Source organism: Ambystoma mexicanum, chromosome 12 (genome assembly GCF_040938575.1).
Source record: "Ambystoma mexicanum isolate Mex_15411 chromosome 12, UKY_AmexF1_1, whole genome shotgun sequence".
In the NCBI taxonomy this organism is placed as follows: Eukaryota; Metazoa; Chordata; class Amphibia; order Caudata; family Ambystomatidae; genus Ambystoma; species Ambystoma mexicanum.
Window position 1 is genome coordinate 1,107,313,678 of NC_090936.1, and position 26,925 is coordinate 1,107,340,602.

A 26,925-nucleotide genomic window follows, 5' to 3' on the forward strand; every position below is an offset into this window, starting at 1 on the left:
ACGCGTGAGTTTATGCAGACTGCTGGCATGTTCTCCACCCACTATGAGATCATGAGGTCGCAAAATATGCAGTGGTTCCGTAGAAATTGCATTTATTTGAGCACCATTGGCAATGCTGTTTTCTTTTACACTGTGCAAGAAGCATTGACCAGAATTTGGTAAAAATGTGAGGAGAGGCAAACAGAAACGCATATAAAGAGAAAATACAAAAAAAGATGCTTGCACACACATAAAAAAAAATTAAAAAATAAACTTTAGACATGTACGCTGGAAGACTGCATCCCCTACCCAGTTTGATATTGTTTATCCTGCCCCTCCTCCCTGAACCCTTCCTTCACTATCACAAAAAGGTAGTGGATTAGGCGGTACTTTCAGGATTACACGTGCCACATCTTGGGTGGCTATGTGGGCGTATGCGGATGGAGAAATCGAGCATACTTTCATTGAACTTTGTAGTGGCCCTGCTTTGGAATGGCAAGACATTTGTACTGTAAATGTGTAACGGCACATTTCAAGTGTTGTACAGGAGTGACAGTGTTGGATGATGGCGGCTTCTATGCGATTGGTGGATGCGTGTGTACCTATTTAAGCATAATCCAATGAAGTACAGCTGCAGAGAAGATAGTGCAAAGGGAAGAAGGACTGCTGCAGCTTTACAGGGGTGGGGTCCTCACACTACTTTGGGAGGCACACGTGCCAAAATCTGTCCTTTTCACCACCTGGCCCAATTGCCATGGCAGTTTGGGCATTAGCCAATCAGGTAGTGTGGGTGTGGTTAACAGGAAGGGGAGGTGAAGGGGAGGTGAAACTGTTGTACAATACATTCTGTGTACTGAGGGTGGCTGACATGGAAAAACGCATTGTGTTGACTGGTGATCCCTTTGTCATAGATCTGCACATCTATGCCCTGCAGAGACACTTTGACAGCAATTTTGGTTTGGAAGGAGTGGACGCATTGTGGAATGCTGTGTATGAGTGCAATTTCGCCGATATGCATGCACTTTGCAAAGACCTTGCCAGTTTTTCAGTAGAAGATGTTATCGTCATCCATTACGGCAGCATGCATATGGGTTATCTGGCTTGCTTAGATGGGTTACGTAGACTGAGGAGATTGCTGGATGTCGTGAGGACAGTTTTTCCCACCACCTGCTTTTCTCATCCATAATACCACGAAGAGTATGGCCCACTGCTCATGGATGTTGTTCCAACAGAAGCATGTCTACTTTCCGCTCGTGGAATGTTCTTCTGCAATAATGACCTCATTAGTTGTGGAAATGCAGAATTTTTCCAAGAAAATGGCATTTTGTTGTTACCCACTGGCAATGCAGTTTTGTTTGCTCGTCTACAGGATGCAGTGAAGAGTTTACTGTACTAATGTGAGCACAGGAAAACACAAAAGCTAATAAAAACCGAAAAAGTGTTTCTGCAGAAGCATCTAAACATAAAAAAATACAGGCTCTTTTAAGAGTCTCCCCTTACCATGAAGTCCCCCTACCCTCATTGCAAGTTATTCTCCACGGCCACATGCAGCACGAAAGCCACATCTGGGTATTTTGCGGGTGGCGGCCACAAAAATGGAACTAAGGGGATTGCTCAATCAGATTCTTAGGGTGTGTGGCAACAGGAAGAGGGACTCCTACTTCACTCGGGCCCGGCCCTCAACGTACTTGGGGACCCGCACGTGCCACATTCGGCACTTCTCACCATGCTGGCCTATGGAAATGGGACTGTAGCGATTGTCCTATTAAGTGGTGCTCAGGGTGTACATCACAGTAAAGAGCACCAATAGGGAGAAGGAGTCCTCCTGCTTCCCCGGGAACGGCCCTCGTGGTCATTGGGGAAAGACACATGGCACATTTTGCGCTTCTTACTATGGTGGCCAATGTGAATGGGACTATGGCCTTTGGCCAATCAGGTGCTCTGGGTGTGCGTCACAGGAAAGGGAAGCATTCACTTTTTCCATTATTTTGTGTACTGCGGCTGGCAAACATGGCAAGACGCACAGTTTTCGTTGTGGGTGATGGCTTTGTGGAAGATCTGACGCTTTTTGGTGTAGTGTCAAATCATGCTGTTTTAGCGGACTGCTTGTGGAATGTCGACGCATGGTCTCTTTGGCAACTGTACATTTTGTGATTGTGCACTTTGGAGTCTTCTTTTTGGCTTCAATGCCTTGTTCCTGTGTGTTTAGTCAACTGAAGATTATGATGAAAGCATTGCAGCACATTGTTACCACTGCTAAGGTGTTTGTCTCATGTATACCCCCGAGAATAATGTGGAAGTATTCCAATGATTCCTGTTGCCAGCCAGAGGTCGGAAGAGGTCTCATCAATAGAAGCATGTGTGACTTCTTGAATGCTGCTGGGATGTTCTCCTGTGAGAATGAGAACACTGGTACACGATACATACACATTTTCAAGGCAAATGGCATGTCTGTCGCACATTGGCAATGAAACGTTGTTTCACAAACTACAAACTGCACTGAAGACCCTATTGTAAGAATGCGAGCTGACGTTGAGCCACCACAACTAACGACGTCTGCTCCCCTAGTTGAAAGTTATTTCCCCAATCCTGCGTGTGCACAGCACGAAAAGTCAGCGAATATTGTGATAGTTGCAGGATGGCACGTTACATACGCCCCTTTTGAAGATAACAGCCATAGAAATGGGCCTGCAGAGGCTACAGATTGGGCAATAAAGTGTGTGGGTGTGCTGTGTACGGACAGACTCTGCTAAATGGTGTATTTGTTGACAGAAATGCAGAGGGTACGGTTATGGCTGTGTGTTTCACGAAGGCACAGCGTGCAGGTTTTAGGGGATTCCGACATACATTGACTGAAAGTGAATGGAAACCACTGTGTGGTGGCTACTCATTTTGCAATCTATAATGTGCATGTGTAGTGATATGGAGTAGTTACAATGAAGTTCCTGATTTTGGTTTCTCTGTGTGACTCTTCGGTGAAACGCAATCATGCCGACATTATTGTTGTTCATTGTAGAGGGAAAATTGCACAACATGTTACACAAGTTTCAGTGCGGTTTGCGATGAAGGAGGCACTTGGCCAGTTAATGCGTTTGTTTCCGATGGCTTGCATAAGTTTCTATCGCATTATGCAGCCACTGATGTGGCAGTGTCATTTCCTATTTGGTCCGTGAATGCAGACAGTGCGGCACATTGCAAAGAAGTGTATTTGTGCCTTTCTTCGACATGTGCCTATGGCATTCTTCGCCCATGAGAATATGACGTTTCAGAGCATGAATACCTTTCCCCAGCTATAACGTTCATTTTACTATGGCTGCCATCCCGATTTCTGCACAATCTTTGGTTTCTCTGTGTGACTCTTCGGTGAAACGCAATCATGCCGACATTATTGTTGTTCATTGTAGAGGGAAAATTGCACAACATGTTACACAAGTTTCAGTGCGGTTTGCGATGAAGGAGGCACTTGGCCAGTTAATGCGTTTGTTTCCGATGGCTTGCATAAGTTTCTATCGCATTATGCAGCCACTGATGTGGCAGTGTCATTTCCTATTTGGTCCGTGAATGCAGACAGTGCGGCACATTGCAAAGAAGTGTATTTGTGCCTTTCTTCGACATGTGCCTATGGCATTCTTCGCCCATGAGAATATGACGTTTCAGAGCATGAATACCTTTCCCCAGCTATAACGTTCATTTTACTATGGCTGCCATCCCGATTTCTGCACACCCCAACTAAATTGGCTTGGTGCCCTTCTTGAAAGTAGTGATTTTTTTTGTGCTACGTGGTGCCCACTGACTCTCTTGAAAACACTCTGCAACACATAAAGAAACTTCTTTGTACAGCAACCCCCTTTCTAAACGATTAAACTGCAGTGTTTACCACACTGCCACGCCTCCAGCCCTGCATGCGTGTTTTGGCAATTCAGTTGTTGATCTATGAAAGGTGCTTTATGTATTTACCTTTTTTCCTTTCCCAGTTCATTTTCATTCATTATGGTGTTCTCACACATGCCACAGATGGAACGGCAGGAAAGGTCAGATGCAGAAGGGGCAGCACCCGTATGGATACTGTAGGAAATGTTCCGGGACACAGAATTATTGGGTGGCCTTCACCTACATAGGCGGAAATCATTGTAATGCTCCCGTAAGGAGCATTCCCACACACTTCCAAGTACCTTCCCTCTGCACAGTAGCGCGTTGCAGTATATGCACAATACAATGGCCTTTGCCGGGTAAGAGTCTGGAGCGGCATATGGTTTGCAAAGGTTGTTTTACAGCTCCGCTCCCCTACAGAAGTGCCCCTCTTGTTGTTCAGAGCAGATGTGGCAAATGCTGTACATGAAAGTACCCTATGTAATTGTTGGAAGGGCGGTAGCCTGCCCACTGGTACCTTGTGCTTTCATTTCAGTTGCTGTGGCATTCAGTACAAACAGTTTATGGACGCCATTAGTGTTAGGGGTAGTAATCACAGATATACATACATTGTGGAATACAAGAATGTTTACAACAATGCGAAACAGAGCTTCACTACGTGCAGCAGGAAGTCATTTATTGTGTGCGACCCATGTAGCTACAGCGCATTTGTAACCACCACTAAGATTGTTTGCACTCTACATATTTTACTGTTTCCTTACTTGACTTTACATGCACTAGTATATGCGTGAGGAAGGTGCACCAGCTTTGCCATTTTGCAGACTAACTACAAACTGTCCGAAATGCAGTTACATATTTTCTTGCACTGTACGACCGGCAGGCGACCTCTTGATACTTTCCATCACACTGCTGAGTTCAGACAAAATGTATCTGTTTGACAGGTCATGGAAAGGTATGCAGCATAAAAATCAAAGTAATGCGACATTTAACACGCCCACGTGACAATGCAGGTTGCTGTTTCTTGTTTAGCAGTGGCCATTATACAGTTAGGAGTGCTTTAGCCACACATTGATAAGATTTCAGAGCCAGCCACAAAGTTGACAGCAATTCTTTGAAAACAGTAGCTTCCTGCATGAATCCAGAGGGCTGGCAACAGGGGTGGTGTTAACAGCATACAGTGGATGACCTATGCATGAGTCTAGGTGTGGAACGGAAATGCGTGCATTTCACAACTACTTAAAAGTGCATTTGAAGATGCGGACATGCAGTCACTAATGGAGTCCTACGGATAGTTGCAGTGTGATTGCCAACCAGGTGCAGTGTCCCTAGGAAACGTCCATATTGCTCATCGGTAGTCATCTCGGCCAGTAGTGTGTGGCACAGATTTATGAAGCACTGTTAATACAAAAAGAGAGCCTACTGACACACTAAACAACATTTACTATGTACATCTGTAATTGCTACGATACACCAACAGTATTCGGAAAAGTAAGGGGTAGCGCAAATGGATACATACACCAGACAACCCCTTCTCCTCCAGCTTTGTCGCGGCTCATTTACAGGAACCATGAAGATCTCCAAGCTTCCTGGTTCCTGTTTGTGAGCACCACGGAGGAGCAGAGGGTGGCTTGGAGTGACGAACCGAAGCTGTAAAAACCGGAAAGAAGGCTTTTAAAAACAAATGTGATGTGTATTGTGCATGTGTGAAGTGCTTGTTAGATGTATGTATGTGCTTTGTGTCAGTGGGTGGTGGGTGAATGAGAATAAATGTGATATAGTGTGTGTGTTTGAATGTTCTGGATGGGTGTGTTCCTGTGTGGGAAATGCAGTGAGAGTGGATGTAAGAGAAGGTGTATGAGTAAGCATAGCTCTCAACTCACCCTCTTTTGGCGGGTGTCACCCTCCTTGCAAAGGGCTGACTCACCCGCCAAGCCTCCTGCACTCCCATTCATTCCAATGGGCGTCTCACCCGCCAAAAACAAAGTCGGGTGATTTCACCCGCCTTTGCGAGGCAAATGGTTGAGAGCTATGAGTAAGTGACTGGGGGATGAATGAGTATGAACATACTGTAACATTAATTAAAAGGACTCAAACCCATATAAATTCCCCTCTGGAATGTTCTGAGTGTAACAAAGGAAGACACATTAGGTCCCTTTTCTTGGGCTATTGAGTATTTCTTAACTAGATAACAGGAATTAATGTTTTAGTGGAGGGACAGCTATTCTCATTTTTCCTTTCGATAGGCTGCACACCGCCGCAGACCTAGGGACAGCATCCCCTGACAGGGACGGGATGTGCTTCTGTTTAGGGTCTGTGCTAGTTGTTTCACAGATATATTCCTATACTGAATGATATCTAACTCTCATGCTATCCATACAATTCTGTTATATTTGGGGACCAGGCACTGCCCCCTTTTTTCTAGGCTAGGTGAAACATTTAAGCTTTGATTAAAAAACATATGTACTTCTTTCACTTGGAGTACTACATGACCCTGCCGTGGCATAATCATCATAGACATTGTGCACATGTGGTGGTCCGGGCCGCACAGGGTCTGGCGTATCCTGTACTTTGTTAAGGAGCTTGGGGAGTGGGCCTCAGCATGGCTCGAAGGGGGGCCCCCAAATTGTTTCCTATTCCACTGATTGGGCTCTGCTCACCTTGAACTCATTCAAGTGTGATGTGAATGGTTGAGAAGTGCCAGAAATTCAACTGGGACCCTGCTCTGGTGCAGCACTGTTTAAGAAGATAAACGCTGGTCAAGGAGTCTCAGAAGTGAGAGAGCGATGGAGTGACCCACCACTTCCCACTCAAACTCCTTCTTGGAAAGGGCTTTGTGGAAGCTTCAGTCATGGGCCGGTCCTGGGGAAGTCAATGAATAATCAGTGGTCAAAGTGATTGTGAGCGGTAGGGAGAGGTGCTCCTCTACTTTTTTAAATTACGTTTTACAGCTCCTATACTTTTATTTTAAAAAGAAACCGTTCCGGATGGTTTCGTTTTAAAATAAAAGTGTAGGAAGACGCTGCAGCTTGCACTTTCAGTGCACTGCACTGAACGTTCCCTTTAACAGCAGGTGCAAGTGTTTGGGGGTTTGTATTGTGTGTGAGGGGGGGTGTGGTGATGGGGTTTGTGGGGAGTGGGTGCAGGCCAGCAGGGAACATAGTTCCACTACTTCTTTTTGTACACATCGACCACTGTGAATAATGCACCTTGCACATAGAGCTCTGAAAATCATAGATGCATTCAGCCCCATTCTTGATAGAAGTGTAGACCTCCCTACCCACACCTCACCCCGTTAAAAAAGATTGAAGAAGAGTCATGTATCAAAGCCTAAGACATTAAGGTGTTATGTTCGGCTCTGGGTTGTGGGGGACAACATGTGGTTGCTTGTCGCATAACTTAAAGATAAATGCACACGAGACAGATGGCCTCAGCTTACACTCGCACAGTAGGTTTCTTTTATCATAGTGGTAGCTGACTCATAGATACATTTAAAACCACAGAATGTTGCTGATACTAAATCCTGGTCAATGATTACATTTTCAGGCCTTGCTTGTGCAGCATTTTGCTCCTGGATAAACAGACAGCGCATGCCTCACCAGGTCAGTGCTTTTTTACTTGTTTATCACATCAATGCCACAGATAACGAGTACTTCTGTGCCCATTGATCTATAAATGTTTCATACACTAACTGGAGCCTGCGTTCGAGATTTTGGTTACCCTGTTAAAAGTACTGCATTATGAATGTTTTAGATATAGGCCCCACGTCAAATCTGGAAAATGATATTCCCAAATGTGTGATTGAGGACAAATCAAGCCTCTATCTGTGCCTCTGTTCTTATATCTGGCTGAAATGAGAGTGCCTGGAAACACGGGTGTACGAAGCATCTGAACATCCTGTTCTGTTAGGTAAGAACTGGTGCAATCACACTGTGTGTGACTACACAACACTTATCTGTTTGGTATTAGGTAACCCACCATTTGGTATAGGTCTGTACTACAAAAGTTGATAGTGTGACTGAGCAGCCATGCCTATCCCAAGAGGGGTAAATGTGAGCTGTAGAGCTGTACAAATGAAATCCATAAATACAAGTAGCCAAGTAACTCAAGGTTTCAGTTATAAATAATTATTTATTTAATTAACATCCATTTTTATATAAGCATTCTTTAAAAAGGAAATTCATGTAACAATGTAAACACACTTTAAAATTACTTTTCAGAATCAGAGCAAGTTAGTGGATAATCTTTGGATATGCTTCTTACACAATTCATATACCCTGAGATGACTTCAATCACAAGGACAGTAATGGTATTTTCTATATCATTCTGAGGTTTCAGAAAGGAAAGGTTTAAGGAAGGAAAAGGTTCTCAGTATATGTGAGGACAACTAAATCTTCCAATGAAATCTAGACAAGTCTTTTCCCAGCAGTAACAGTCTAACACAAGTTACCACCTATGAGGGGCTGCACTTGACTACGGGTTTCTCAACCCCTAGTACTCGGTTCTTGCAGCAGCGAAGAAGTACAGCCAGTCATGGAAGATGGTCCAGTGGAGTTCGTCTCAGGGTTAGTTGGTCCCACTAACCCAATGGGAGAAGTCATCCCTTGGGGAGCTTCTCTGTCGAATTGAAAAGGGAGTTTCAGCACAGAAACAGGGCTTCAACGGGCAATTCAAAGGTCCAGGAGAATGCAGCAAGCGTTGTTTATGGTTTCTGCATCAGGTATTTCTCCCAGTGGTCGACTCTGCCTATAGTCCCAAAACCCTTGCCTTTTAAGCAGGTTTCTCCCATTCATGCACAATCACACAGTAGGGTGGCTGTCCTGAAAGGACAGCCAGCCAGCCAATCAGGACTGATTGCATTCAGGTACTCCTAGAGACAAAGGACAGGGGAGTTTCGGCGAACCTCCCTCACATCCTGCCTTTCCAGACACATTGGAGCCAGAGGAGGGCTGAAGCCTGCCAAAGGCAAAATGAACAAAGGGCTCAAAGCACAGAGTAAAGCCCAAGAAAGACCTCACAAACAGAAAACTGCAAAAAAAGAAGACCAGGGCCATTTTGATGAAATGGTCACCCATGGGTCCTGTACTGCAGCTGAGGGTCCAGCCTGCGGTTGAAAAGCACAATGGTAGGAAACTTAAACCACTGCCACCAGACATTTAAAGTAGTGAGGGCAACATACCATTTTTTAAAGGATAAAGGGCTATTAGATAACCCCAAATACGATGGTGTGTGCTGTACCTACAAAGAGAAAAGTTAAGTAAAGTCAATTTCACTTTACTATTCTTGGTAACAGTAGTTCACACAAGAAAAGGTATTTAAACCTTATGAGAAATCTAAGGGATTTCTCTGGGACGCTGCACTGAAGGTGCTGTGTTTCCCCATACAAAAGGTAGATGCCTATGGAGTTTGTCAGACTACAAAAAAAAGTGAAAACCAAATCAGGTCAAAACAAATGAGAGATGGAGAACAAGGTCTCACTTACTCCAGGGTTCAAAATTAAAAAGTCCAGCAAAAGCGCTGGGGGTCTTTAAGGTTGAAGGGAATTAGCACAGAAATGAGAATTCTCCCTAAAGTGCCATCAATTCCTGTGATGTCACTTGGGGGAAGGGTCAAATGGCATTGCCTCCTGTGATGTCATCAGAGGTCAAGGGTCATGTGATATCACTTCCGCTACCCCAGGCATTTTGGTGAAATTACGTCCCTGATCTTGGCAGTGAATTAAAGTGCACATGAAGCTGTTGGCAAGTAGAGTTAGAAATCGTGTTTGGATCCATCTTTTTGCTGTTTACTCCCCTAGTAGTTTGGTTCTATGAGTATGAGGCTTTGGATATATAGCTCGGAACTGCAAACACTACTTTGGGTGAGCTTGTCATTTGCAGATCACATAAGCATCATGGGGCGAGCTTGCCTGGTAATTATAAAAGTTTGTTAGTAACCATCTTCATTTTAAGGCCTTGTATTTAGTTCACTAAACCAAGAAATTGTTATTTTTTCCTCAAAGTAGGGGTTGAATGGACAGTGCTTACTTGGTTATAGAGTCCACCAGCAAGTAAACTCGGCTAATGAGAAGACGGACATTCAGGGGCCGATTTGGAGGTCAGTGCAAACGTAGGAAAGTGTTCTTCCATAAAGGACTAAGACTTTTCTTACAAACACCATTTTCTGGCAAAGAAAGAGTGTGGCACAGGTCCATGAAACCTCGGCTTTTGCATGTGCCTGATCTTGGGCTTGACAACAGCCTTAACAAGCATGAGTAATGCAGGGCAGCCACATGGAGGGGATTCTCCTCCCAGCAGCACTGGTTTAGCACGTCACAAAAAAGAGTTAAGTATAGCACAGGTGCCGTTAAACTGTACTGCACAATTTTTCCCTTTACAAAAATGTTATTTCTTAGACTGCAGCACCACTTTTCTAGTTTAATGAAAGTTTAAGAAAACTTTCCTAAATTAGACAAGGGGCAGTCTATGAAATGCTCGGAATGGCACTGGAGCACATGTTCCCTCTACACCAAGAGATTTTAGCAGCTTTTGCTGCAGGGAAGCAGCGCATCTCCCCTCCAATACTTCCACCCACTTCAGAATGCGGGTGCTGGAAAGTGGAAGGGAGATGGTGGGCCTCATTAGGACCCTGGCGCTAAGGGATTACCGGTACCTGTAAGGGTACCGGTACCGGTAATCCCTTAGCGCCTGATTACGAGGTCCCTTTGAGGGTTCCCACCTTAACGGCTGGTTTTACCAGCCGTTAAGGAATGGACCCGCAAAGGGACCTTGGTGCTAATTACGCTACCGCAATTTGCGGTACCGTAATTACTGCCTTCCCCATTCCCATTATCCCTTATGGGGCAAAAATGGGAATGGGGAAGGGCCATGGTGAAATGGGGAAGTACCGCCCCGCTAACCTTGGAATGTAGTGGTACTTCCCCATTTCACCATAGCAGACTTGTTACAATACCGGCAGCAACCATGGTGTTGTAATGAGGGCCACCTGTTCCCACACTCTTTTTATCATGAGCTCAGAATTGGACCGTCAGTCTGAACTTTGTGCAGATTACTAAAAACGGGGTGCATATCATTTAGATATCTCTCTGGATCTAAATTATTTTTAAAAGGAATATATTCTGAAAAACGCCATAAGCGTACAGAGTCAGACATCTGGGTTTCTAAATGCGGGATACTGGGCCTCATTACGATACAGGCGGTAAGGGGTTAACGGCACTGTAAAAGGTGGTGACGCCGTTAAAGCCCTACCGCCTAATTACGAGGTCCCTTTGTGGGTCCCGACCTTAACGGCTGGTTTTACCAGCTGTTAAGGATTGGACCCGCAAAGGGACCTTGGAGGTAATTACGGTACCGCAATTTGAGGTACTGCACTACCGCCTTCCTCATTTCCATTGAGCCCTATGGGGGCAAAAATGGGAATGGGGAAGGGCCAATGGTGAATGGAGAATTACCGCCCTGCCAACCTTGGAATGGGGCGGTAATTCCGCCATTCACCATGGCGAAATCGGTAAAATACCGGCGGCAACCATGGCGCTACTAGCGCCATGGTTACCACACGGTTCGTAATGAGGCCCACCGAGTTTGCTCTCTACAACTTCGGATGTTTTGAGAACATCTTTTTGTAGTAAGCGAAGCTAGCATATGTTGTCTAGTAGAGTTCTGATATGTTTATACCAAGACCACTGTTTGCCCACTGAGGAGTCAATCACGTCCCATAACATTTCTATATACAGAACCAGATATTCGGATTCCTGCAACCGCATCCAGTAAAAGAGTGGTTGCAATGGGCTGTACATTTATATATTTGCAATATTGGCATTAAATACCCACACAGGGTTGTATTGATTTACAAAGAACAGCCCACAAATGTTTGGAAACATTCAACATGGTGTTCTGAAATGTCCAGTTGCCAGGGGTTTCAAAGCCAATTGTCATCTTGAATTATGTATTGTATTATTCTAGTGTACGCGCAAAATGTACCACAACACAAAAGGTAAAGAAGACATAAAGAACATAGGTATGCCTGCAATGTAGTGGCTGTATGCTGCACAGTGGCCAACGAGTATACAAATAATTGATGCACATGCTTCTCAAACAGAGGCACTGGACATAAATTACTTACCCATGGCAGTCCCCTGAGTCAGGGACGTTTTCGAAAGTATAGTGTTCCATGGAATAGTACGCGCCAAAATGTACCATGAGTGCACCACCAATCATGATGTCGCCGTCTCGGTAGTAACGCACCACGGGAAGTTCCTGCAGCAGTAGCTGGCATTGGTTTGCCAGGGAAGGATGTGCACCCCCAACGAGCGATAGAAACACCAAAACCAGGTGGACATGCATGCCCAGGGTTTCAGCACACAATGAATGATGACTTAATGCTCAAGGTGCCAATGCTGCTGGGCATGTCAATGAGGTAGACTCTTGGATTAGCTATACTCCGATGCCAAGGGCCAAAAGTGTAAGATTCTGTCTCCGATCCTACAAAATACAATTATGATAACCATAGGGACTGAGATCAAGGTATATATAGGGTTGATGTTTTTGATGGTAGGAGACTGCATTCTTATTTCCGTTAAACCAGAATTGTATTTCTGCATTTATAATTTGTAACACCTGCCAATCCAGGTCTGTTAATTTGAGGGTTGGAGCTATGTCCATCTAGCTTCAATAACAAAGACATCAACACACCTTGTTTATGCAATGCCCCTTCGGAGCATTTGTCCCTTAGCTCGTGTGGCAAGCAATCACAAAGATTTGTGTTGGTGCAGTGCTGGTGTTTTCTATCACTACCCTCTATGGACTTCTATTCTAGGTGTCTCCATCCTCAGTGCCTCTTGATGTAGGATATTAACAAGGATGTGGAGTGTTGTGTGATCTCATCTCCCACAGCAGGTGCAGCACATGCTGCCAGAACAACAAGCTGTGTTTGCAAGCGGCCGCTATTTCTGTTGGAGCCTTTGTCAGGTTTTACCTTTTTTGAAACAATTGTATCATTTTCATGAAATGAATCCTTCTATCAGTGATATCACAATTGACCCTTATACTGATCCACGAGAAGGATTCAGTGAAGACACCATTGTATCATCGACAGGACCATCTAGTATTCAATAGGATGTACTGACATTTGAACTAAGACATGCTTGCAGACAAGGGACATATTTGCTAAGTACCAAAATGTCCAGTGCTTGAAGCATCATCTCCACCCACTGATGTGTTCAGTGCCAAAATGATAAAACAAAGACATCCCATGCTCTTCCTCCTAAACCTTAAACATGCTCTCATCACATCTCCTCTCAAGACCCAGAGGCACTATTTAATGACAGACAGACAACCTTCAAGCATGTGCCGAAATGGTACTGTAGCAGTAGTCGCATATCATTTCTTTTCTTCTGAGGGTTGACAGCCTCTTGAATGAGTACCAATCCAGATACAGGCATCATTGTGGAACAGAATCTACTCTTATGAACATAAAATAGGTGTAAACTTGTAACAGAGACCAGAATCTGGTCGAAATCTCATACTCGACATCTCAGCAGTTTTCATCCCCACAGATCAAGACGTTCTTCTCCATTGCCTCTGCTGGTGTCCATAGTCCAAGGAGCCATTGCATTCCTTTCAACGACCCATAGAGTTTGGTTTGATCATTCCACTTATTCTATGAATTCACCCACATTAATGAATATCTTATCATATCAAGTGCCAAAGAGGTTGTTACAGTCACCCACCCTTAACATCTACATAGCCCAATTATCAAACTCATAAACCCCCACAGCAAGAGCTTCCACATGTACACTGATTGACTAAAACATGTCCAAAAATAGATGTAACAAATCTTTCCCAAGGAAAGGGAACTTACTAGCTATCACAGAATCTTGGCTTCATAGTGCTTCTGGGCCTACTCTCAGCATTGCTATTCCCCCCAACTACTCGATCCACACAACCGACCGGGCCAACGCCATTAGTTGTGAAGTCGCCATCATCTACAAATCTGACCTCCATATCCACTCCATTCCTCTGACTCCTACTGAGGGATATGAAATGCTATTACTTAAACTTAAGACTAATCCACAGACTGTTTTCACCATTCTCCTGCTCTACCATCAACATAATGCCTCCAGCTCACTTAACTCTTAACCCCCCTCCTCATAACACCCTTCCTCAAATCAGCCACCAAATGCATAATTTTAGGTGACCTCAATCTGGGTTCCAATGATCCCACTGATAATAAAGCTACCACTATGGTCCAAGCTCTCTACGACATTAACTTCTCACAACTTGTCTCTGTCCCTAGCCACATGAAAGGACGTTCCCTCGACTGGATACTTACAACTAACTCGACCATCAACATATCACTCTCAGCCAAGTTCCATGGTCCGATCACCATCTGATTGAATTTAAACTACACAACTCGAACCCCCAGAACAACAACACCCAAACACCACCCATCCAAATCCGAGCGAGAAGCACTGGGAAGCTCTCTCATGAAACTCTTAAACCCACCTTGGTTCTTCTCATTGAAACACTGTCTCCCAACTGCAAGACCCTGCAGCTCTCACCAACCACTACCACGACAGCCTCCTAGTCTTGCTAGATCAACATGCTCCCTTCAAAAACAAATCTCTGAAACCTTTCAAACCCACTAACATCTGGTTTACAGATTAACTAGTTCTGCTCCGCAGACAGAAAAGAGCCATTGAGCATCTACATAAGAAACACCACACCCCAAGAATGCCTCCCCACTCGCCACCACTTCCAAGACCTACAAAGTCGCTATTTTTGTCACTAAAGCTGCCTCCTATGACAACAGAATTAGCACGGCAAGCTCCAACACCAAGGAACTCTTCACCATCTTGAACGAATTAGAAAACCCCTCTGCACAAACCTCCTTAGTTCAGCCTCACAAAGCATGGTGCACCACTATTCAAACTGCTCTAACTACCAAAAGCAATTTATTCTGTAACAAAATAACAACTAAGAAAGCCCTACTTACTGCCAAACCTATGCATGTGCCCATCAAAATACCACCCAAGCCTAGCCCCCCCTTCCCCTCTAGAGCCAGTCCTTAGCTTCTTCTTTCAACCTGTATCCCAAGAGTCTGTCCTGAATACCATCCAGGCCCTCAAACCCACCAACTGCAAAGGAGATACCTGCCCTGCCAGCATCATAAACCTCTGCGCCCCCAGTCTTACCCCCATCATTACAGAATGTGTTAGCTCCTCATTCAATTAATGCGAAATACCCACCACTTTTGAGCAGCCTGGGTCAACCCCTCCTAAAAAAAAACTTCCTGGACCTGACAGTACCTACCACATACAGGCCCATCACCACAATACCCTTCCTGCTCAAAATTCTAAACCGCATTGCTTACTTACAATCCCAGCAATTCCTAGAACAACACTCTCTCTTTGGCGTCAGACAATCTTGTTTCGACCGAAACACAGTACTGAAATGGGCCATATTGATCTAAAAATGCTGCCATCCTACTCTTCCTAGACCTCTCTGTGACGTTGGATCTCATGGACCATGATCTACTCTGCTAAAACCTTTCCAGGATCTTCCACTTCTCACCTGAGGCAGTCGGATGGGTCAAATCCTTCCTAAGTGAACGTACCACCAGAGTATTCATTACGAACCACCACTCAGCTGACCCCATCCCCGTCCCTCCTGGTGTCCCACAAGGCTCTTACCTTTCCCCGACCCTCTACAACACCCACACTCAACCCCTCTTTGATATACTTGACACCCTAGGCATCACCTACACCAACTTTATTTATTTATTTATTAATGTATTCAATTCTTCTAACGCACCAAATGCCAATAGGCCTCAAGGCGCACATAAATAATGCATAGATAGCGAGATACAAAAGTGCAGGAGAGTGATGCATAGCCAGGAGGACTAGCCAAAAAAGTATATTTTGACTGCTTTATTAAAGCAAAGCAGGGAAGAGATAGAACATATTTTCTTTGGGAGTGCATTCCATTCTCTGGATTCCTGCACTGAAAAGTTGCATCCACCAAATTTGGACAATTTGAAACGTGACTGTTTTGTTCGTGCGAAACTCCTGATCGCAGGGCACGTGCAAGTTTATCTGGAGTCAATTGGTTCATAAAATAAGGAGGGGCAGTGGATGACCAGCATTTATGAGCCAGTGTTAGAATTTTATTAGGAATCATGCGCACTACAGGCAACCAGTGTATCTTTTTCCTGGCCTCAGAAATGTGATCGTGATTTTGCAAACCGAAAATGGCACGAACAGCACTATTCTGCACCATCTGCAGCGACTGAATATTTGACTTTGAGTTCCCAGCAAAGAGACTATTACAATAATCAAGCCTCTAGTTAATAAGTGCCGATTCTAAGGTGTATCTTTTCTCAACAGAGATATAGGGTCTGATTTGGTTAAGGAGTTTAATCACAAAACCACAGGAGGTCCTAATATGGGATACATGATCTTTCATATTAAGCTGTGCATCAATATGTACACCTAGTGTTTTTACACTAGTGGACACCGGCATTTGACTGCTGGCAATGGAGAAGTTTTTAAACAAAGCATCAAGTTTATTTAACCTGTGATTGGTTGCTACAATAAGAAGTTCAGTCTTGCTATCATTAAGTGCAAGTGAATTTATGATCATCCAGAATTGGATAGCCGAATAAACTTCATTAAGTTTCCCAGAGTCCAATTTGTGATCCATGTAAGTTTAAAGATCACCTGGGTGTCATCAGCATGGTTCGCATAGCAGACACTCAGGTGATCAAGCAAGTCCACTAGTGGTCTTATATAGACATTAAGCAGTGCTGGTGAAATACAAGAACCTTGAGGTACACTGGCATTAGGAATATCGGGAGGGGATTGAGCCCCCTCCATGGCTACTCTTGATACTCATGGACCAAGAAAAGATGCCACCCAGTCTGCCTTCCTCCAGGTACAGCCGACCAAGCTCATCAACCTGCCGACAGATCCAGAAGCATTAGCAGAGCTGGGTGGCCTTCGTCCACGGTATTATCAAGAGTAGACTTGAGATCTAGCATAGCTGTCTCGGTTCCATGTTGTGCTCGTAAACTAGACTGCTACCTACCCACAATATTTCTTTTTCTCCAGGAAATCCTGCAACTGAAGATATGCCACCTTATGCAAAATCCTCAGTAAAAAGGGGCCATTCGTTATGGGACAATACTCTTTTGCTAGCAATGGATTAAGCAAACTTTTATGAAGGAGGGGAGTTGCCCAAACCTTGTTAAGGGAAGATGGTACAATGCCATCTAGGAAGGATAGATTAACCATCCTAGTAATCCATGGACTCAAGAGGGTCATGGATTCCTTAATAATACTGGCCGGACATATGTCACCTTTACAAGGTGTTGTTTTGAGTCCAGCGACTATGCTGAGGCTCTCAGTCTCAGAGCATTGTTTGAATTCGAAGTTCTCAGTCATATTCCTGGAGGGATAGTCAGGGGCAGGACACATCTGCAGCAAGGCAGTTTGTTTTGTCTGAATGTTTATATTATGGCCCATGATTTTATTAGCAAACTCTTCTTGGATTGACTGGCACCAAGAGGAGTCATGTTCATTGTCAACAGTAGCAGGGCTTTTCCCCCTTGCTTCTTTTCGAATTTAGACACTGGATCTTGATTTAGCGTTCTTAATTCTAGCGTTAAAATATGTGGAATTTTCTGCATTTATCACTTTCTTGTAGTTATTGATGGCAGTTTTATAATTGGCAAGTGTTTTGGGGTACCAGCATTTAAGCCACTTTCTTTCATTGGACCTTTTAACTGACCTAGATTTAAGAACCGTGTCATTGAACCAGGCCTTCTTTTTTGTTTCAGGTTTAACCAGCTTCATTTTTCTGAGGGCAAGCCTCTCTATTGCTTCATTGATGACTTGTGTTAAATGGGTCACCAATGAGTTAACATCTATAAAGGAATCAGGGTGTTGAAGGTTTGGTTTTACAAGTTCCATGAATTTGGTTGCCAACACATTGCTAAAATGACGAGATTTTACAAAGAATTTTGCGGCCACATTCACAGTAAGACCCATGGGCAGGCAAACAGTAAAACAGATTAGGGATTGATCGGACCAAGGGCATGGTAAAAAGGTAATGTTGGAGACTTTCATTCGATGTGTAAGAACCCAATCAATGGTATGACCATTATCATGGGTTGGCTCTTCGATCCATTGAGTATAATTAGTAGTGTTCAATGCAGAACAAAGAGATTTGGCAAGTTTATGATTTTTATCCTCAGCCCGGTAGTTAAAATCACAGAGGATAACGATGGTAGATGTAGTTTTCGTGATACTATTGATAAGAGCGAGAAATTGTTCTTCGAACAAAGGCATATCATTAGGGGGGTCTATAAATAGTAAGAATTGCCACAGACGTATTATTATCTGTTTAAACCTTCACAAGTAGACTCTCACACCCTTCAATCTCCAGGTGAGTGACCATCTGACAGTCCCAATTTTTTTGTCTGAGAAGTGCAACCCCCCTCTCCTTTGGCCACTACGATCAGCCCTGAAGAACTGAATTAGAAGCTGCCATATTAGTTGACTTATTAAGCCATGTCTCTGTGATGGCCATTAGATCAATATCAGAGTTACTGAGGTAGTCCTGCAACTCAGCCCTGTGTTTGACTAGGGAGAAGGTATGCAATAGGGCCATTTTTATATTGGGTAATGGTAAGCGACGAGGCACGGTATTGTTGGCCAAGCTGTTTGAAAAATCCTCATTCAACATGTTAAAGGCATCGATTGGCCAATATCTGGGCTATGGATTCCCGCGTGAAGATTTCCCATTACCTGCATTTGAGGACTGTAGAGACATTAGACAGTCTTTGTGGGACATTTGACCAAAGCTCTGTCATGAACATCTCTGAACCTTTAAGATAAGAAAGCATCAGTACATAGAGTGCATCGAGGGGCATGCAGAGCACTTGCATAAGCTGTAGTGCCAGAAATACTCAATTAAAAAAAGGCAGCCTGAGGCTACCTAAGCAAACAATACCATAGGTGCGCGATACAATTAATATTTGAACACAGTTAATGCAATTTAGGGCTAAAAGTAAAATAAGAACAAGTGAATACAGAATCTATTTAAAACAATTCAGGTGAACTCAGCAGTGCAAGACTAATTCAAATTAATAGTTTTCCTAAAAAGTTAATATTAACATGGAGCAGAGACCAAACACACAATAAGCGTGCAGTATGTTATACCTCACAAGGTTTCAAGAACATGTAAAAAGCACAGAATACCTGAAGGGCAGGGTTTACAGGAGGAAGACGCTGACACGTTGATTTCGGCGATGACTAGGGAAGACTGGGTTTGTCTCAGATGCTCCGGCGCAGGTGCGCCAGATCAACTGATTTGAGCCAAATAGCTCAAGCAGAGTGCACAAAGCCAAATACTGCCTTTAAAGTGAGTAAACTAACCTCACATGCAGCCAGGCAGACAATCCACAAAACGTAATGGAATCTCACAAGTCATTACAAATGTACTTCAATTTCAATTAAAGCAAATCAAACACACATTCAAATTTGTCAGCAGCAAGATAACACACACACATATGCAAAACAGATTAGATCCACACAGATCAGATCCACACAGATTTGCGGACAACACACACATTCTCATCCCCTTTTTTACAAATACACTAATGACTCTAATACCATTAACAAAGTATTCTGCATCATTCAGTCTTGGATGTCTACCCATAACCTTTCCCTCAAGGATGAGAAGACAGAGTTACTCATTGTAGGCTCACCCGCTCGCCTCAAAGCTCTCGACCCCTCTTTCGCCTCCTTCACCATTGATGACTCTACCATTCCTGTCTGCAAACATGCCACAACTGTGAGGGTTTACCTCGATGCAGAATTAACCATGACAAGGCATGTCAATGCTGTGGCATCCTCAACCTCCCACACGGCAAACCTTAGCTCATTAAGCAGACAATTCCTGAGCCCCAACAACTGCCTCACGCTCTCCAGAGCCATTATCCTGAGCAAACTAGACTATTATATTGCCCTATTCAAGGGCACATACACGTCAAATCTAGACAAGCTACAGCTGCTTCAAAACAAAACCTTCCGGGCAGCTGTTGGCCTCTGCAAATCAAACCACATTACTGCAACTCGAGCAGAAGTCCATTGGATACCAATAAAAGCACAGATTGACTTCAAAACCTTGACTATAGCGCACTGATGCATCTACTACCAAGCACCCATATACCATAAAGAAACAGCACTGTCGCTCAGCACCACCTCTGCTGACCAGCTCACCCAAGCTGTTCCACGCTTTAAATTATCCAGAGCTGGAGGGATAAGTTTCAGCACCACAGCCCCCACCCTGTGGAACTCTTCCCCTCCACACTTAAGAAAATAGCTCTCCTACCTAATATTCAAGCAACTGTTGAAAACCTGGCTGTTCAATAAGTATGACTAACACTTTAAGCACGAACTGTCTACTGGGTTGCCCATACTTCTTCTAACTAACTCAATGATCTGTAAAGGTTTGACTCTGTTATTACCCTGTACAAATACTGTGATTTCTGTGGGTCTGGGCATTAAACAAATGTTAAAAATAAAATAAATGAAATGATCACGCTAGCAGATAGAGGTTTCTTCACCATCTATCCGCCCATGGACAACAACATCCACTAGCCCTGAAGATCTTCAATTTAGAAGTTACACACCTCTCTTTAGGATCTGAAATCAATTGCTTATCTTATGTCCAGCAATTAAATGCTTTTCAGTTTGGTTTGTGCTTTAGAAATATACCAAATAAAAGAAACTTGCTGTTGTTAAAAGTGGTTTTGCCATTTGCATCTCCCGCTCATGCTACATACTGTTTGACATGGACTGAAATTAAATTTACCTCAGAGCTGCAGAATCATGTGGTGTTTTTACAAAACAACCAAATCAGCTCACCACAATGGTACTGCAGAGTTCCCATGAAACCGTACACTCACTCCGTCTAGTGCAGAAGGCTATAAAAACATGCTCTGAGACCCACGTTCAGCTCTAATCTCAAACCTTCTAATGCCCACTTAAGCACCCTCAAGACTCCAAGGAAATAAGCAGAGAGGGCAGAGACACCAGTGCTATAAATCCGAAAACCTCCCACTATTCATGGGTTTATGGAAAGCCTGACCGTGAGAAGAACCAACACACCAAAGGTGTTTGGTGACTTTCCGAAATTAGGGAAGGGTCAAGTTTCAGATCATCCTTAGGAGCGAACAATGGTCTTAGAAGGAAGAAAAGGGAAGGTGAAGCAGATGGTAACTGGGCATGAACTCAATGGCAATGAGATCAGCTAACGCAACTTGCAAATTTACCAGGCAAAGCAAACTGAAATGGGCACACATGCTAACTACACCTTTAATGCCACAGAAACTAATCTTACTTTATTTTTTGTTCTTCCATGACTTACACATAACGCAAACCGACATGTGTTTGAGTTAAGGTACCTGATGCTGTCATATTTCTCTGGACGGCCGCAGCCAAAATCAATTACGCACAACTGATGTCTCATCTTCCTGCCATTCTCCAAGACTGTACTCTGTATGACGGCCCAGATGGATACCCACCCAGGTTGCCAGAATTGCACCTAGACCCCCGCAAATACCGAAAAAATAACATAGACATCGGTAAGGACTCCTTTGAAGCCAAATCAACAAGTGCTGCCATAGCAAAACACTGAGCATCATTACAATGAATGTGTAAAACTGCTAAGACATGTAGACAACTAACTTCTGCATGTTTGACTGCATATGCATAGGCTTGCAGATAATGCATAAAGATTTTGCACATGGAATTCCCTTATTTTAGTGAACAAAGCATTAGCGTTTCTTAGCTCTAAATTCATGCTGTAATCACTGCATAGACCCCCATCTAGCATTGCAGCATTGCTGCGCTCATTAAGAAGAATAATGCTTCCAGAGAACATTGCTTTTGGGTTGCAAACTGTGTTGATGGCTCAACTGGTGTACACAAATGCAGTTCAAGAGAATATATTATTAGTTATAGATTGTAGCTCACATTCATAATTTCATTAGTATTTTCATGAAAACCTGTGCTGTGTCGGAAGGATCGGTAGGCAATAATCATTGTAGTCTGTTTGATTAGTCAAGGTATAGAAGTGTATTTGATAATAAAGAAGAGGCAAAATACCCCAACCCGGGGTGTGCTGAGGGAAAGTGTTGCAACCGACAGGACCCGACTGTCACATTTGGAACTTTGGTATGGCCAAAATGACATAACTCATGGAAGGTGAGAGTGTCATCACGCGCACACCAAAGGAGAAGAAACAATACAACATATGTCCCTCCTGTCACTTGGCAGAAGATAATAGGAAAAGGGATTTACATACACATATCATATAATAATAAATGTGCAACATATGCGCGCATTGCCACATGTATGCAGAAACTTTATTTACATGCCATTTTTGATCACCTCTGTTCCTAAGTGGAAGTACACTGTGCATGCATTTTTATGGAAACATTATATTTGCCATTTCGTAGTCAAATACATTTCTTGGTACTCTTGTTGCCACCCCACTCTCTGATCAGAGCGCTTTCCTCCTTCTCCTATGCTTTTCCCTGACACATATCTCTCCACTCTCTCAACACTTCATCAGGTTTACTTTCCTCTCTAGTGGTATACTTATTCCTTTCCTGTGTCTGATACCATTCAGTGCTTGTACTGCTACCATTTGTTTCAAATGTCAACTTGTCTGCTCCATAGTGCAAGGCAACCCATTGCATACTCCACCGTTTCCTATCACTCGTTATTATGTGTGTTTTGCCCACTTTTGTCACTCTTAATGGATAAAAGAACTTTGGAACTTTATATGGTTTCTTAATCCATATTAGGTGTCCCACACACACCTGACCTTTAATTCTTCCTTCTTTGGGGATTGAGTTTTCTTCTACACACAGCCATTGTGGGAACATTTGTGAATACATTTTCCTTCCTCTCATTTTCTCTAAAGGTGAAATCCCTGTAAGTGCATGAGGTGTGTCACTATGTGCCTTTAACATTTCCATCACACAATCTTTCCATTCCAATCCATTTGCAAATGCCAGCTGAATTGTCTCTTTAATGATGCCATTCACCCTCTCCCCTAGACCATTTGCTTTGGGATTATACAATGTTGTGCGATGGTTTTCTCTGTGATGACTCTCCAAGTACTCACACATTTCGTTTGACACTAATTGCAATCCATTGTCTGATGTAATGATCTTGGGATATCCCTCCTTTGAGAATACATTTTCCATGGCTTCAATCACATTTTTGGAGGAAATTGTGGGTGCAAATACTACTTCAAACCATCTGGATGAATAGTCTACTATTACCATAGCAGATCTGTGACCAGAACATGCTCATAGGGCCCATGAAATCAATGCCCACTTTTTCCTGTGCACAATCTGGAATTTCCACTTTCCCTGGCTCTACTTTTGGGGTTTTTAGTGTTTTGTCACTGCTAGAACATGCAATACAATGCCCTATTTCTTTCTCTTCCATTAGGTCCATGTCTGGCCACCAAAACCTAGAACGTAATCTTCTTTGGTAAGACATTTCCACAAATGACCTATGTGGGCCTGTTTAACCAATTCATTACACAATGATGTAGGTGGAATCAGTCATTCTCCAGGTGTCAAACCCCATTGTGAGATGCACAACAGTTCTCTAATTCTGTAAAAACTGAGATTCCATGACATCTCCTTTGTGCCACCCACCTTCCGTCTTCATAATGGCAACATTCAATTCTTCATCATTCTCAATTCCCTTCAACCACACATATTTTGTAAACACTTCCCTTATCCTGTCTCCAATTTGAGCTATCCACTTATCACAATTGTCACTGTTTCCTCTCCACCCTTCATTTCAAGACCTGGATATTCCACCTGCTACGGGATTACACCGTCCGGGAATAAACTCTACTACGAAGTTGAACCCTTGTAAGGCTGACAATCACCCTGCAATTATTGGGGTGGCTAAACCTGATCCTCTGGTAGTAAACATATGTGCGAGGGGTTTATGGACACTTTTTATAAAGTATGGGTTGCCCCAGACATAGGTTGTAAAGTAATTAGATGCCCAGTAACATGCTAGGCTCTCTCTTTCTATAGTAAAGTACCGAGATTCTACCAGGGATAGTACCCTTGAGGCAAAAGCTATGGATACTTCCACCCCTTTCCTGTTCTGTGATAATACTGCACCAATTCCTCTTGAACAAGTTGTTCAAGTTGATCGTACCTCTTCTACTCTTCCCTTGGACTATGGTGTAACCCAAGGCTCTGTCCTTGGCCCTTTTCTTTTCTCCCTTTACACCTCCCTTCTCGCCCCTATCATCTCTTCCTTCGGTATTTCTCACCACTTCTACGCCGATGACACCCAGCTTTTCTTCACATATTCTTCCTTCACTCCTGACCTCCATTTTAAACTCTCTTCTTGTCTTACTGCCATTAAAAACTGGATGTCATCCCACTTTCTTTCGCTCAGTACAGACAAGACTGAAGTCTTATTATTTCCCTCCAATGCTATTCCTCCTCCTTCTCCCCCTCCTTCTATTCACTTTGCTAATCTTCGTCTCTCTGCCCATGCTCGTAATCTAGGCATTTACTTTGACTCCTCCCTCTCCTTCACCCACCATATTTCTCTCACTTCCTACGCATGTCGCTACCACCTTTTCAATATTCGCAAAGTACGCTCCTCTCTCACCTTCCATGCCACTAAACTTTTAATCTCCTCCCTTTTCTTCTCCCGACTTTTCTACTGTTCTTCTCTCCTCTTTGGACTCCCTGCTTCTCATCTTGCCCCCCTCAAATCCCTCTACCACTCTGCCATTCGTACCCTCTGTCTTCTCTCTCCTCACAACCCCATCTCCTCCTCGCTCTCACATTTTGGCTGGCTTTCCTTTCATTCCCAACTCAAATTCCACTTTCTCTGTCTTGTCTTTAAATCTCTTCATGATCTTGCTCCCCCATATCTCTCCTCTCTCATCTCATTCTACACTCCCTCCGATCTGCAGATCTCTTCCTTCTCTTTGTTCCCCCGTCCCCATGCGCCTCCTCTCTTTTTCGCTGCTTTCAGCTCCTTGTCCCCCTCCACTGGAACTCCCTTCCTCTCTCTATCCGTTCCATCCCCACCTATTCCTCCTTTCGTGTCTCCTTAAAATTTCTTCATCTCCACTCCCCTCCCTGATTCTATGATCCTCCTCCACCATCCCCTCCCCCTCTGTTTTATCCTCCTCTTCTTACCTCTCTCCCCCTGCTTCGTTTCCTCTTAAGTCCCCTCACCTCCTCTCTTGCTTTCAGCTTATTCAACTGCCTGTTCCCCACTTCCCCCCTCTCAACCCCCTCTTCCCTCATTTATCTTCACTGGCAAATTGTTCTAGTTGCTGTATTACTGGTTTGACTCATATTTTGTAATTGCTTCTATTGTTATTGTATTCTTGTTGTTATAATATAAATCGCTTTGGCGTAAAGCGCTATATAAACACAATAAACATAAACATAAACATAAACAAGTGATTACTGTGACTGTGGTTTCATTCATCAGATCAAACTTGTAGAGGGTGGGGGTGTTAGCTAGATCACTTTTTATCATATTGAATGTATCTTCCTCTCTCTTGCCCCACACATATTCTTGCCTGGCCTTCAAAAGATCTCTTGCTGGTGCACATTTTTAGGAAAAATTCATTACAAACTTAGAATAAAACTCCACTTCTCCCAGAAATAACCTTTCTACCCCTTTGTTCGTGAGAGTGTCCCCCAAAAACGTGACTTGATGAACCTTGAATTGGAATTTTTCCCTCTTTATGATTAGCCCAGCCGTTTCCATTCTCCTCAATACCTCCACAACCTTAGCATCATGCTCCAGTTCACCTTTTTCCCCTAGCAGAATGTCATCCTAAAATCATTTGACCCCCTCTAATCCTTCAAATAAGTCTTCCATGATTTTTTTAAATACTAATTCTGCAGATGCTAGCCCAAACGGAAATCTTTTAAATTGAAATACACCCATGGGTGTAATCAATGCAGTGAGGGCTTTGGATGAATCATGCAGGTCTAGCTGGTGGTATGCAGAGGATAAGACCAATGAAGAATACTATTCTGCCTCCCCTATAGTGGTAAGCATTTTATTCACTCTTGGCAACAGATGTCGATTGACCAGGATGTTTTTGCTCAAGTCATGTAAGTCTACGCATAGCCTTATCCTGCCATCTGGGTGTTGAGTAATCACCACTGGCGAAAGCCATACTCTCTATAGGTTCAATGACCCCTTGTTCACAAAAAGTTCTTAGTTCTTCACTGACTTTACCCCTTACACTAAGTGGAAGATACCTTACCTTGTATACCCTGGGAATGGTATTTTCTGCTAAGAGAATCTTGTGCACATATCCTCTTAGTCTTCCTATACCACTGTGAAATTTCCTAGCCATATCATCACTGAATCTTTCGGACAATTCCATAGTACTTGGTCACACTTGCTGCTCTTTTCCAGGATGAAATTCTAACGCCAGTTTGCCTTGATGTTTCCAACCCAACAGACAGTCTCCTTTTGTAGTTACATAAACATTTGCATGTATGAGTCTGTCACCATGTGCAATATCACACCACACAAAACCTTTCAACTTAATTTTTCCGCCTCTGGGTCTGATGTCTGTGTTGTGCAATGTATGTATCTTTTCACCCCATATCTCTCTGTATTAGTCCTCAGATATGATAGCATGTGGTGAACCAGAGTGTGCTAACACTCTTGTGACATTTCCTGCTAGTACTATATCAATCTCTGGTTGAATATATTCTCCATCATCATCTTCTCCTGTCTCCCCTAGTATGTGGACCACCTTATTTGCCCATTCCTGTTTATTTTCCCTGATCAGATTCACACTAGTTTCTCCCATTGTGGTATATGTGATATTTTTGCAGAACCTGGTGAAATGTCCCACTGCCCCACACTTCCTGCACTATCCCCTCAGGGCAGAGCAGTCTTTGGGATTCAAGCCATGTCTCTCAAACCCACAACGGGGACAATGTCCCTTTTTCCACCCTTGTTGGATATTGCAATTG